The 14,305-nt window shown below is 33.8% G+C and overlaps 1 long non-coding RNA gene across 1 annotated transcript; it reads right to left on the reverse strand.

Annotated features, from left to right (window-relative positions):
- Positions 1-31: 31 nt before the first annotated feature.
- On the reverse strand, positions 32-1,318 carry LOC121203265 (uncharacterized). Its single transcript, XR_005901895.1, has 2 exons — positions 879-1,318; positions 32-449 (listed from the first exon to the last, which is right to left on the reverse strand). It is a non-coding gene; the product is annotated as an uncharacterized lncRNA (long non-coding RNA).
- Positions 1,319-14,305: the final 12,987 nt, after the last annotated feature.

A 14,305-nucleotide genomic window follows, 5' to 3' on the forward strand; every position in this document is an offset into this window, starting at 1 on the left:
TTGGTCTTTGTTAGAAATAAATGAGCATTGCTTAAACTAGAACTGCCTGTTTCTGTCGTGGTTGTAATAGGCCCATTTTGCCCGGGCCAATTAGAATACAAAATAGAAATTAAAAACCAAAAAAAAAACACACACACACAAATAAAGAACCCAAAATCAGAAGTCCAATGTCCGATTACAAATATTTGGGCAAAAACTAACTTAAACCCAAAATCCCTTAATATAAACTTAACCCAGTTACATAAAATTTGACCCAATTAAATAAATCCTAAAACCTAATTCTAATAACCCAAACCCGAGGCCCAATACACCCAAAAGGAAACTCAGCAGCCTGAGAAAGCCAGAAGCTTCTGGAGTAAGCCAGAATGGCACCAGAAGGTCATCTTCTCACTAGAAATCCCCACGCTCGGCCTCCACGTCATCAGGGTCGTTCCTCCGTACGGCCGTTCCTGCAAAGAACACACGAGAAGAGAGAGAACCAAATTTACAGAAGGTGACAGCAATGAAAATGTAATTTTATTTTTTACTTTATTCTGTAAATCCGGCTATAAAAGTCGTTGAATGTACTCCAAAAAAATTGACACACAATATACGCAAGCGCACGCATAAAGAATAGAAAAAAAGATTTTGTAGAAAAGGTGATTTCAAGTTTTATGCCCTCTATTTAATTTATTTTCTTTTTTTTTGTTGGCTGGTTTTTAGTGTGAAAATCAACATCAATGAGAGCCAGAAACCTCAAAATACAGAGGCAAGAGCGAGGGGTTGATTAGCGTAGAAATTTTCTTTGATTCATGAACCTTTTTTAGTTTTGTTAAAAACCGCATAAGATTGGAATTTTATTTTTCAAATAAACGAAAAAGGGGAAAGAAATTACTTACTAAATCTTTTAAGGTGTAGTCAAGCACCGTCAATGGCATAATCGGGGCGGTGTTTGCATGCGGCTGGTCACCAAATGATGGTGGTTCGACGGATGCGTGCTAATGGAGCCCTAATTGATTGATTTCAAGGGTTTTGGTTTTAAAAAAGGAAAAGAAAGTCAGCTGAGTTAAAGCAATATGAGAAAGGAAATCCAAATGGGGGTTTAAGGGGGTTTCAAAAATGGCGTCGTTCCAAGCTTTGAGGATTCGCGCATTGGGTACCCGGATCTGCGCCTTCTCCCTTTAAATAGAAGATTTGCGCGTTAGGTCCTTCCTCTCGCGCGAGCCTTCAATTTACGCCCAATTGGTTTACCTTGTTTTTTAAAATTTGGCCTTCTAATTTGTGCACTTTTTCACTTTGATCTGCGTTTCAGTACAGCATTGTGGGCACGGGATATTTCCAATTATAATCCTCGCGCATTGTCGCAAATTGCACATTGATCTTACTTCGCAATTATCTTATTTATAAGTTGTTTCTCCTGTTTCAATTTTGTTTCAATTATGTATTTTTAAAGGTATAAAGGATTGTATCCAATCGTGTTGGGTATGATACTGCATATCCTTGAAACAAGAGAATTTTGACTGCTAATTTGAACTTTTTAAACATTTTTAAAAGAATCATACTTTAAAAAATCTTTTCTTTAAAAAAAAACCTTTTGGTATAAGAACAACATCAAATCAATTTGGTACCAATTCTTGGGCGTAATGAGGGTGCTAACCCTTCCTCATGCGTAACCGACTCCCGAACCCATTTTTTTATTTTACATGAACCAAATTTATTTTTCATGGAATAAAACGTTTTAGTAGGTGGCCCAATCACACCTAAATCAAGAGATTGGTGGCGACTCCACATTTTTGTTTTCAAAAGTCGATCCCTATTGTTTTCAAAATAAAAAGGGTTTCGACAGTGGTATCAAGTTTTATGTTTATTTTGATTGAAGCATGAATACTTACTTGAAATAGGAATAAAGAAACAAAGGACTATAATATATAAATCTATATATTAAAAGTAAAGCATAAATTCTGAGCAGTTACATTTTAGTCACTTATGTTCATTTCTCAAGTTACATTTCTTGACACACTAACAATTATAACCCACTCAGACATGTATTTAAGCAAAAACCGAAAGTAATGATCTGAGCTAATTAACTGTATCTTAACCGTGTATTAAATTTGTTATGCGTGTTTTACATGTTTAAGATATTTAATTTATTGTGGTATGTAATATATAGAGAAAACTATAAAAATATTCACTTTTGTTTGTCTCAGGTTATATTTTAGCTACTTATATTTGAAACGCTACGTTTTAGTCACTTACATTATCGTGTTGTAATATTTTAGTCACTGAGTCATTAATTGTTGTTAACGATGTAGCGGTAAGCTAATGTGTCACATTAAATCATCATTTCAAACAAAAACTTTAAGTTAAATTATACAATTGGTCCCCATATTTTTTTCGTTTTGAGCAATTTAATTTTTTTCTTTTATATTTTTTTAACTTTCATTTTTTTTCTTTTTTTTCCATTCTCTTCTGCTTCTCCTTCTGTATTCCTCCCATTTCCACCTCTTTTATGTTACTTTAACTTTCCTTTTTTTCTTATGTTACTTTCTCTTCAAGAGCTACCTCAAATGATTTTTGAGCAACAGGCTCTTAAATCAATATATGGTTAAATACTACACATTAACAAGTAACCTTTAGTTGATTGTTTGACATAACTTGCAGATGTCTCATGTTTGAAATTCTAATTCTTTGAATTAATTATTAGATCATTCAAGCGAAACAACTTTACAGATGCCTCATGTTTGAAATCCCATTTCTTTGAATTAATTATGTGGAAAACAGAGATGAAGAAGGGAGGAAAATAAAAGGGAGAAGCAGAAAAGAATGGAAAATAAATAAGAAGAAAAAAAAGAAGTTAAAAAAACATAAAAGAAAAAAATTAAATTGCTCAAAAAGAAAAAAAATATGGGGGCCAATTATAGAATTTAACCTAAAATTTTTGTTTGAAATGATGATTTAACGTGCCATTAATGAAAATTAATGACTTAATGACTAAAATGTTACAACACGTTAACGTAAGTGACTAAAACGTAATATTTCAAATATAAGTAACTAAAAGTGACTATTTTGGAAGTTTACCCTAATATGTATTATATTAAAAGTTTTTTAAGTTGTCAATATATTCAAATCGGGTTAAATATAAAATTAGTACCCGAACTTGTCCACTTCTTTCAAATTGGTACTTAATAGTGTTTTTTGTCCTAGATTAGTACCCGCACTTTTTTCCGTCCACTAGTTTGGTACTTGAGCCTAATGAAGTTAAGATTTTGTTGACGTGGTAGCACTGATCACTCGTGCGTTGCCACATGTCGAACTCCGAAGGCCCCTTTGACCCGTGTTTAATTTTTTTTGACTGGATTGTTTTAAATATTATTACTTAATAATATTAACCCATAATATTATTCCTTTAAAAAATTTTCTTCACCATCGTCTTTGATATTTTTCTCTTCTATCTCTTTCTCATTCATTTTCTCTGCTATCTCTTTCATTTTCCCTCTTTTGTTCATCCATTTTTTTGTTTCACTTCTTCGTTTCCTATCTCTTTCGTTTGCAACACGAATAGGGTTTTGTGCCTTCTTTCATTTTCTATCTCCTTCATGTCTCCACCATGTGGTCTTCTACAAATAGAAAATCAAATGCTTAGAAAAGGGTTTTGTATTACCATTGCGGGTTAAGGGCTCCCGTTTGCAACACGTATACTCCAATGAACAAAGGGAGAAAATTCTTTGAGTGTGCAAACTTCAAAGAGGTAAATTAGGGTTTTTGTTTTGGTTTGCCATAATTGGTTTTATGAGAAAAAAAAAGGTTTTGTGTGTACTAACATTTTGTTACAATTTGGGTTTAAGATGTATTCTTAGATTTTTAATATTCTAAATTTTTTTGTTGTATGTGAGAAATGAAGACCGAAGGGTGTGATTTTTTTCGGTGGGTTAAAGGTAACAGTGATGGGATGGATTCAACTGTAAAAGAATAAGGATGCACAGTTGATGAAATAATGCTTCAAAATAAGATGTTATTGACAAAGAACAAGAGATTAAGACTTCAGAACGACGAGCTCAATATTGACGAAATGCGAAGAATACGATTGAAGGTAACTCGCTTGTTAGAGAAAATAACATTGTACAAGGCTAAAATGTCAAGGAGCAACAAAGTAATAGTTACTTATAAGTTTTTTTTTTAATTGTATCATGGATGGTGTTTTTGGGTTATCTTACTTGTAGATGGTGAAATGTTGTTCATGTTTTTGTTGCATTAGTTGTTAAGAATGAAAGAATTGAATGGAATGGAAAATATTTTTATCTTGTTGTTAAATGTTGTTGTAAAAGTATATGCAGATACTAAAATCAACATCAACAAAAATAGAACCATCAAATACAACCATCATATAAAGGATCAACATAAACTATCCATAAAAATACAACTATAAAAATGATGCAGCAAAATAAAACCATCAAATTATCCATTGTATGTTAACTATCTGAACCCAACTAAGAGGTATAAATAACAAAATAGAGTCAATAACTCATCCACGGAATCAGATTGACATCAACTATCTCCATGGCTTACGATTGTGCTATCATTGGACCTCGCTTTTCTGTGTTAATACTTTCCTAAAAATTTTCCATTATTAAAAGTCATAGTTAAGTTGTCTTTATATAAATATTGCAATTCCATTATTAAAAGTCACGGTAAAGCTGTCTTTATATAAAAATGCAACGGAAATTAAGTTTATTTTGAAACTTGGTACATAGAAAACGTCTTTTAAAATAATCTTCCCATAATTATAAAAAATAAAGATGTACATCACCCATTACTTTAGCTGCCACACTTGTTCTGTTCCCAGTCTGCAATGATAAGCTCTTATCTTTAAGATTTTTCATCTCTTCGAACCCCTACAAAGAAACACACACATGATTAGTGGCTCCCGAATCAATGGCCCAATGGTCTATTGAGTCTTCCATTAAACAAGCTTCTATCATCAAGAGTTCCATACCTTTGCCTTTGGTAGTTAGGTATTCTATCCACTCTTTATAGTTTTCCTTGAAGTGCCCTTTCTTGTTGCAAAAGAAGCATTTAGACTTAGATAAGTCTTTAGGCTTTCTGACTCTTTTCCTTTCCACTTGTGGTGGCCAAGGGACCTCAACCTTGCCTTTCTTAGTGTGCTTTCCCTCCCCTTTTGAGGAAGAAGCAATGACTATATTCACTTCTGCTCTTCGGACCGACTGACTACCATTCAACATTAACTCATAGGACTATAACTCTTTCATGAGTTGTGTAAGGGTCAGATTTTTGTTGCCAAGGTTATATACAGCCCGAAAGCCAACAAATACTTTTAAAAACCATATATATTTTGGTATTTTCATCAAAATTGGCCTCATTGTCCGCAGCTTCGGTAAATTAGCCCATAAGAGTGATCATATGGTCTTTATCTAGAGTGCCAAGTTTTTTTGGGGCATTCACTAAGCTATTTATAGCAGACTATCAAGCAAAGGCAGCTTGGCCTTCGAACATGTCTTCTAGCTTATGTAGAATCGCTTTAACAGTCTTACAACTCTTCAGTTGCTTATAAAGAGTGGTAGTCATGCTTGCCAGCATATAGCAACGAGCTATCTCATTAGACTCTTTCCAATGTTTTCTAGCCTTAGATTGAGTGGTCGGAGGGAACTTAGTATTGATAACTGTTTTAAGTTTATCAAGTTCATTTTCCATTCCTTATAGTTGTTTCTGTTCAGTTTGTTTTCAGTGAGTATGTTCAATAAGGGAGTTGGTGCCATGTTTGAACTAAAAATAAAAAATTTATATATTAATATATTTGTATTAAGAAAATATTTGAAACATATTTTGCAACATTATGATATGCATTAAGATGAGGCACGCGTCTTACATTAAACCCTAAAAACATTTGTAAGTCGTTGTAATGATAATTCCCACACCCATTGAATCAAGCCACCATAGGGGTGATTATGATAAACTATTAAGAACATGGATTTCCATCCAATCAGTACATCAACCTAATTCCTTAGGCATTTACGCGTACTAATAATCGTGTAACATTTTGCCATCATTCTAATTTAAGTAGATCTTCATGGGGAGTTACTGATCTAGAAAATCTTGACTGTATAACCATCAACTCAACACCTATCACATCATGCACCAAAAATAAGCCATCATGGGAAAATCTCATTGAGTAGCTTGCTTTAACTAGTTGTCGTCTTTTGAAGATATAATTTCTTGACCTATCGAATGATAATGCCTACCATAAGGGCTAGTCCAATTATCAGTTGATCATAAGAGAATTCTTCTTACTTTTAGGAAATCTCCTTAGTAAAATCCACATAGCAATCCTACCATGGGGTAGTGCACTTGCCATGCCATCACAAGAGACCATTGATGGAGGTCGTAGGTTTTATTTAGAGACCTTCTTCCACTCAATATTTTCAAAAAATGCAAGATTTTTATAACTTCCTATTTCAACCATGTATGATCAATATATGCATGACAAGTATATGTGACATTCTTTCTTAAACTATATGACATGCTTATCTCATAAATGCATGACACATTATGACCATTTTATAATATTCACATTCAATTATTCACAAGATTCGATCAAACAATTTTAATTCTCCACAAGTTTTCTTTTAAGGGAAAAATTGAAGAAGTGAATTTGAACTGTGCATTAGGTAGGTTCCCAAGAAATGGAGGTGAGTCGTATTTGACCACTTGCCTTTCCTTGCCAGATCCAATCCTAGACATTCACCTTCTCATTACTATACTTATCACAGTAATCGAATAACCTAAAGAAGTGAATGGAACCATACAACACATGGATTTTCTCATTACCACACTTCTTATCTTTAATAGATCAACTGTGGATCATCTCAAACATATACATCACAATTATATAATAAATAATTATTAAACAAATATATAACGAGAAGGGTAATAATATAAAATTCTCAGCCAAGTTTTCCATGGTTCTTGTAACAGCCCGTTTTAGGGTCAAATAAGAATAGTGTTTCGGGACCACAAATCCAAAGTAGAAATATTTATTTTATTATTTCTTTAAGGTCTATAGTATGATTGAATGATTGTGTGAAAATTTCGTTAAGAAATTTTATCGATAGTGTCCAATTTAACTATTAGGACTAAATTGCAATAAGTGCAAAATGTGTGTTCTAGAAGCTAGAGTTGTTTAATTGCAATGAATTCTTAAATTGGAGGTCCTTAAATGGTAATTATACCATTAAACTTTAATTTGGACAAAAATGGACATGGTTAGATGAAATTTCAAAGTTTGGTTATAAGGGCATTTTGGTAAAATTATAAATAAAGGCAAATAAAACAAATAAAAAGATGTCATTTTCTCCAATTTAGTCCCTTGTACCGAATTTGAAAAGTCTCCATAGCTAGGGTTTTTAGACAAGCTTTCAGGCTCGATTATCAAGAAAAATGAAGTTCTGACCTAGACCGGGGAAATAACAAGATTGTGGACTAAATCGAACAATTATCCATTTTGTACCGAGGTAAGTTCGTATGTTAAAAATAAGCTTTAATATGATTTTATTTTATTTTTTTAATATTGCATGAATTGTGTGTTTAATCAATGTGGATGAGCTTAATCCTATGAACGAGTCTGGAGACGAATCGACAAGCGAGAAATCCCGTTTGAACCTTAGGAATAGGGTAGGATACAAGTGACATGTCACTAGGGTCTTATGTGTATTGTGATTATGCGATCCGGGTGCTGGTTTCGTACGTCCTACTAGTGGCTGAGTATACCGGCATACTTTGCGGATACTTGACAACTTGTGTGAGCGGCACCGCGTAGCTACATCTTGACTGACAGCTTGTGTGAGTAGGCTCGTCGATAGCTCGAGAGCAAGCGATTATGTGATATGAGACTTGGGTAGCTTTGGCTAAATATGTGGCACTTAGTGTGCAAATTTTCCTGAGTATCTGACACTATTTTTTCGATTGGTTCACGGGTATGTCAAAGATGAAAGTATGTGTACATTCATTCCGAGATGGCTCAGGTATGTACGTAAAGCTTATGCTTATTAAATGTCAGAAATGATGAATATGAGGTAAGTTTTGTGATGGAATAGATTGTGATTATGAAACTATGGTAGGTTTACATTTAATTATGTTATGTTATTTGAATGCTTTGTGCATGGTAAGGTTGCTTATTTCTTGCACATGAGCTTACTCCATTTATTTTCCATGTTTGTATAGTATCACCAAGCTAACTCAGAATCAGAGATCGTCGGAGATTCAAATCACACTATCAAATTCTTATTTTGGTTATTTGATGATCTTGGCATTTTGAATGTATGGCGTGTATAGGGAGTTGGTCATTTGGTTATATGTGTTATTGGTAATGTGGCCAAATGTATTGGCTTATAATGGTTAATGATTTCATTTGTATATGGCCATGTAAGTTGGCTAAGGTTGGTTATAAGTATATTTATATGTTGATACCATTCATGAATATGGAAACTTGCATGATTTGTGTTGATAATTATGATGTTAAAGTATGTTAGATGTTTGCATGTTGATATGATGTTAATACCTTGGTTGTGGATTTTTTGGTTGTCTAATTATGCTATGAATTGTGTCATTGAGTTGGTGTAAGTGTAGGTGTAAATGAGGGTGACAAATGGCTTGGTAAATAGCCTTTATTTTGTCTACATGGGTAGACACACGGGCGTGTGTCTAGGCCGTGTGTGACACATGGTCTGCCCACCGGCATGTGTTCCAGCCGTGTGACCCTGCACCTTAATTTTTGAGAAACAAAATGTCTAGAATTGAGCACACGGGTAGAGACACGGGCGTGTGTCTCGGCCGTGTAGCACACACGGCCTTGAACACAGGCATGTGCCCTGCCATGTGAAGTCTACACCTATTTTATGGAAAATTAAGAAAATTAAATCGACAGCACAGCCTAGCACACGGGCGTGTTGCATGGTCGTGTGGCACAAGTCAAAGAGCACCCTAATTTGATCACGGCCTAAAGCACGGGCGTGTGACCCCTGTAACATGAAATTTTTTTTAAGTTTTGTAAAAATTCCCTGAGTTTTTGATTTATTCCCGAACCACTTCTAAAGCATGTTTTGGGCCTCATAGGCTTGTATTAAGGACTTCATGATTGAATATGAATGGTTTTAATTTAGACGCAAATTTATGACTCAGAATTGTGTGAATGCTTGTGTTATAAGTCCGGTAATGCCTCGAGCCCTATTCTAGTATTGAATACGGGTAAAGGGTGTTATAGTTCTATTTCTAGAAAATAAATGAAAAACAAGATTATACAATTTTTTACCACAAGGCATTCCTTGGGTTTTTAACTGCCTTCGCTCTATCTTCTCTTCGCCATGGACTCCTTTTTTAAAAAATTACATTTATGTCCTATGTTTCTTTCTAGCTCACAATAATTATACATATAAAAAATAATCCTATGTGGAGATGATAGTGCACGATCTATTTCCTAATAACCACAACCTTAACAAACAAAATTATATAAAATATATATTATTGCATTCATTCACATACATTCCCCTAAACATATGAATAATTACAAGAGTGCCACATCTTATCAAATATTAATCAAACACGATGAAGAGTGAGTTTCAGTCTAAGTTTACACCATAAACATAGCACAACTTGGATCTGATACCAAATGTTGGAAAAACACTTTGAAAACGATTTTCTTGCATAGTGAAAAATTAAAAATTTGAAAATCGACTTGATTTGTGATATTTATAGCAATAAACCTTAACCGAATTCGTACTTATGTTTTTAGCTTAGCGGATGTTTGTTGTTCTTAGTTTCAACCGAATGATCTTCTCAGCTATTATTGTACCAAAAACTGCTTCGAGTGTGGGCTCGAACCAATTGAATTGAAACACAAACTAGAAAAAGTTTTCTCTCATTTTGGGGTGAAAAAAAAATTTCTCTCATCTTAATAGAAACCAGTAGAATTTATATTTTAGAAAAATATATGTAATAGTTGAGAATAAATTCTCTCTATTTTTTAGTAGAATAACAATCTTTCAAAGTTGTGTTAATAGCTCTACCGGTGCCATCTATTTATAGGAATAAAGGTAGAACCCTTGTTGAGTTGTACTAGTTTATTTCAAATAGAAAATAACATCCTACTTAGAATAGGACTAGGGTGGACGACACACCCTACTATTCCTATAGGGTTGCTACCTTTTCATGTCCATGAAGGGTTTTTGGGTCTCTCTACATTGGGTCCAGTACGAGTACTTCTAAGCCTTTTTGGCCCAATATTTTGTAATGTGATCCAACCCGCTTTAGTTTTTTTATTTCCCAAAATAAACTTTAATATTTATATAAAAAGAATTTCTCATACCTATTTTCCACCTAACAAATTTTGACGATTTTACCCCTGGTAAAATTTTGATGATTTTGCCCTTAATAAAATGTCGAGAAATATGTTCAATATTTCACAACTCAACATCACTATGACCGAATGGTTTATTTTTATTTTTGGGCTTTGAAACAATCCAAAAACATAAACTCATTTTCCAATCATTTTTAAGTAATCCATATAGGATTGCAAAAGGATCATTTTCATTTTCATTTTCATTTTCATTTTTGGAAACCTACATTCATTTCCAAGTGATTCCATTCTCTATTTTGTAGAAAACCATAATCACTCCTTAATGTTTCCCACTTCTCTTTTCCTATTCATTCATTCATTTCTATTCAAACACACAATTCATTTCTGGTTTCAACGAGTTAGTGGAGAGACTGATTAGACATATGTAGTTGAGGCCAAATGATTTATAATAAGTGTTGGGTTTTCGCCTATAATTATAACTCATTTAGTTAAAAAGTCATTCCACTATAGTATTGTGATTGTGCTCCCCAATGACATACCATTACAAAAGCAACTACTCAGTGCTCGTTCAATGACCTTGCCATAAGTGTGTTACCCTCATAGGATATCCTTGATATCTTTGGGATAATATTCATTCTCCCAATATGATCCTATTTTATCTAATGGTAACTATTAATCTTCTTTAATGAAAAGTCATCACTCTCAAATAGTGATCAAGCTATCCACCATAAAGACAGATGCCCTATGGCCACGTTTACTTTTCATCAACCATGTAATGCCAAAGAGAGGATATCATTTACCCATGCTTTGGGCTATGAATTCCACTGTTGTTAATGACGCTATATACTACAGAATTCGTACACCCAACTCACCAACTTTCGGTTCCTTATCTATTTGAACTCAGGCTTTTACTTACATCAAAGAGTGCGAGTCATAGATACATAGTCTGCCATCCACTTAGGATTTATGTAACACCCCTAACTCGTATCCATCGTCGGAAAAAGGTTACAGAGCATTAATGAAAATTTGTAACACAAAAACATTTATTTCCAAACATTAGATAAAACATATCATAATTCATTCAAATACATGCATATCGTCCCTTATCCTAGGCCTTGAGGCCTTAGAAACACTTTAGAAACGATTTGGGACTAAATTAGAGACAACCAGAAAGTTTAGGAAAAAGTCAAAAAATTTGAACTGCAGGGGTCACATAGCCATGTGGCCAGGTCATGTGACTCACATGGATGAGACACATGCTCGTGTCTCAGGCCATGTGGACATTCGAGATAGGGGCACACGGTGTGTTCAAGCCCATGCCCATGCCCGTGTAACTTTTTGACTTGGGTCATACAGCTAAGCTACACACTCGTGTGCTAGGCTATGTAACTCTCGAAATGCAACCTTTTAAAACCTACAGGGGACACATGGCTGTGTTTCTCACACGACTAAGTTTACACGCCTGTGTCTTAGGTCGTGTGGACAAGAAATAGGCTAATTCAAGAATTTCATTCACCAATTCAAGCACATCCTTACAAGCCATTTCCACATATGACCAAGGTATCAAAACATGTTCAACCATGCATAAAATCACCAATTTCAAATGACAAATTCCATTCAACCAATATGCCATGAAAGACACCTCAAACACGTACATTAAACATACCTAAACATGTGCATAATTAACCATTTAGTAGCTAACTTGTTTCCATACCAAAACATACCACAATTGACACATACCAACCTTACCATATTGATTCATGCCATAGCAAATTAACTTACCATTTGAACCACTTCTCACATGTATCAAAGCCATATAAAAGACAAAAACTAGCATTACCAAATGATTCCAACATCCAACATATATACTGTAACACCACTAGCCCGTATCTGTGTCGAAATAGAGTTTTAAAGTATTACAAAATAAAATACAATCTTAAACAAATACATAAGAATTATATAATTAACCGTAAACACAAGTCTCAAAGTTAATCAAAAATCTAAATCATAAATTAACACATCTCTTAAATGAGAACATTTCGCTTCATAGGTATACATAACAGATACGTCATTCAGATGTAACATTATAAACATGTATATGTATTGCACTACACACTCACCACTTACATTTATCTATCTATTCCTATAATCATATATATAAGGTAATATTCTCCCATATATATATATTTTAAAATCACTTACATATATACAAGGCATGCAAAAACTTAAATAATATAGCAAGTCAAATGTCATATGTGCATGTCATAGTTTAATGCATAAATGAGCTGCAAAGTTTATCTCATGCATATTCCATCCTCTTTACTCACTAGCTTCATGACTTATAAAATTCAATGTCTTTAGTAATGCACCATATGACTGAATACACATATATTCAACAAGTCAACTATATATTATGATTACGCTCTTGATATAGACTTAGTATAAACAAAACATTTATGTATTACTTAGTTATCATGAATTCATGCAAGGTGCACATTTACCAAGTGCCAAACTATACTTAACATTTAAACATCAAATATATATATAACAATTAGTCAACTAGGTTAATCAGGAACCACATACATTATTTGTCACTTAATAATCAACTAAATAGGCTAGATCATAATTACACATCTTTTAAATAATGCCGCATTTAATATACACATTAATAAACATACTAAATACACCATTATGCCCAAACTATTTTATGGCCGAATCCTTATACCTAGAATCACATATGTATACAAGCTTTATTATCACTTTACCAACAATCAATTCGTTAATATGCTTTAACAAAGACATGTAGATTGAGACTATACATAATTAAAATTCACATACATACTGCGTATTAATATGAAACACATCCATACTAATCTAACAAACATATGACCGATTTATCATGACACATTCAAGATCAATAACTAAAATTAGTATATAATCACATAGCACAGTTTGTATATATTCATGGCATAAAGATCTCGACCAAATAGTTGTAACCCGAACCCGAGACCGTCACCGGAGTCGAATACGAGGTGCTGACAGACTTTTTTAAAAAAATTTTCCAGACACTGCCCAGTCTGAGTACTAGTCGCTTCAAAAATCATATCTTGAGTTTCACAACTCGAAAATTAGTTTTGTGATTTTTCCCTGAAACTAGACTCATGTCCCACCTATGTATTTTTTTATAGAATTTTTGGTCAGGCCAATTAGTACAGTTTATTAGTCAAAGTCTCCCATGTTACAGGGGTCGATACACTGACCTTTTCCCATTAGACTGGGATATTCTCTGCACAGAGCTTCAATACTATGCGTTTTGTTTCGGTGGAAATAGACTCAGAGAGGAATCCATACATATATGGTATGACCTAATTATCTCTGGTCATTTATAGTGAATTTCCAAAGGCGGAACAGTGAACCAGAACTGTTCTGGCCTGTTCCACAGAACCGAATATCTCTTTCTGTATGTTCTATAATTGTTTCGTTACTTCCATATGAAGTAGATTCATCAAGGTCGATTACATAATTTATTCACTATTTAATTCCACTCCTACGAATTTATGTGATTTTTCATTCTACACCACTGTTGCTGTCAAAATCTGTTTTCAAGATAAACTTTACCTATTTTGTGGTTACATGGACCAACTAGGGTTTTGCCATACTAGGTCCACATGTGATCATATTTAGCCATTCCAATGGCTGATCATTAGCCCAACACTTCCATTTCAAACCATAGTCACATCGTGAAACCATTATATACATACATAAACAAAATGGTCTAATGCCATACTCCACTTTTACAAGCCATTTTCGCCATGGCTTTACACACATACATCAAAAAGAACTTAAACAACAGGGGTAGTCCTATACATGCCATATCCAGAGTTCAACTAAAAGAGTACCAAAAGAGCTTGATAGTGTAGATGACTTCGACTTCGGTGATCCCGAATCCGATAGCTACAC

Source organism: Gossypium hirsutum, chromosome A09, assembly GCF_007990345.1.
Source record: "Gossypium hirsutum isolate 1008001.06 chromosome A09, Gossypium_hirsutum_v2.1, whole genome shotgun sequence".
Taxonomy (NCBI): Eukaryota; Viridiplantae; Streptophyta; class Magnoliopsida; order Malvales; family Malvaceae; genus Gossypium; species Gossypium hirsutum.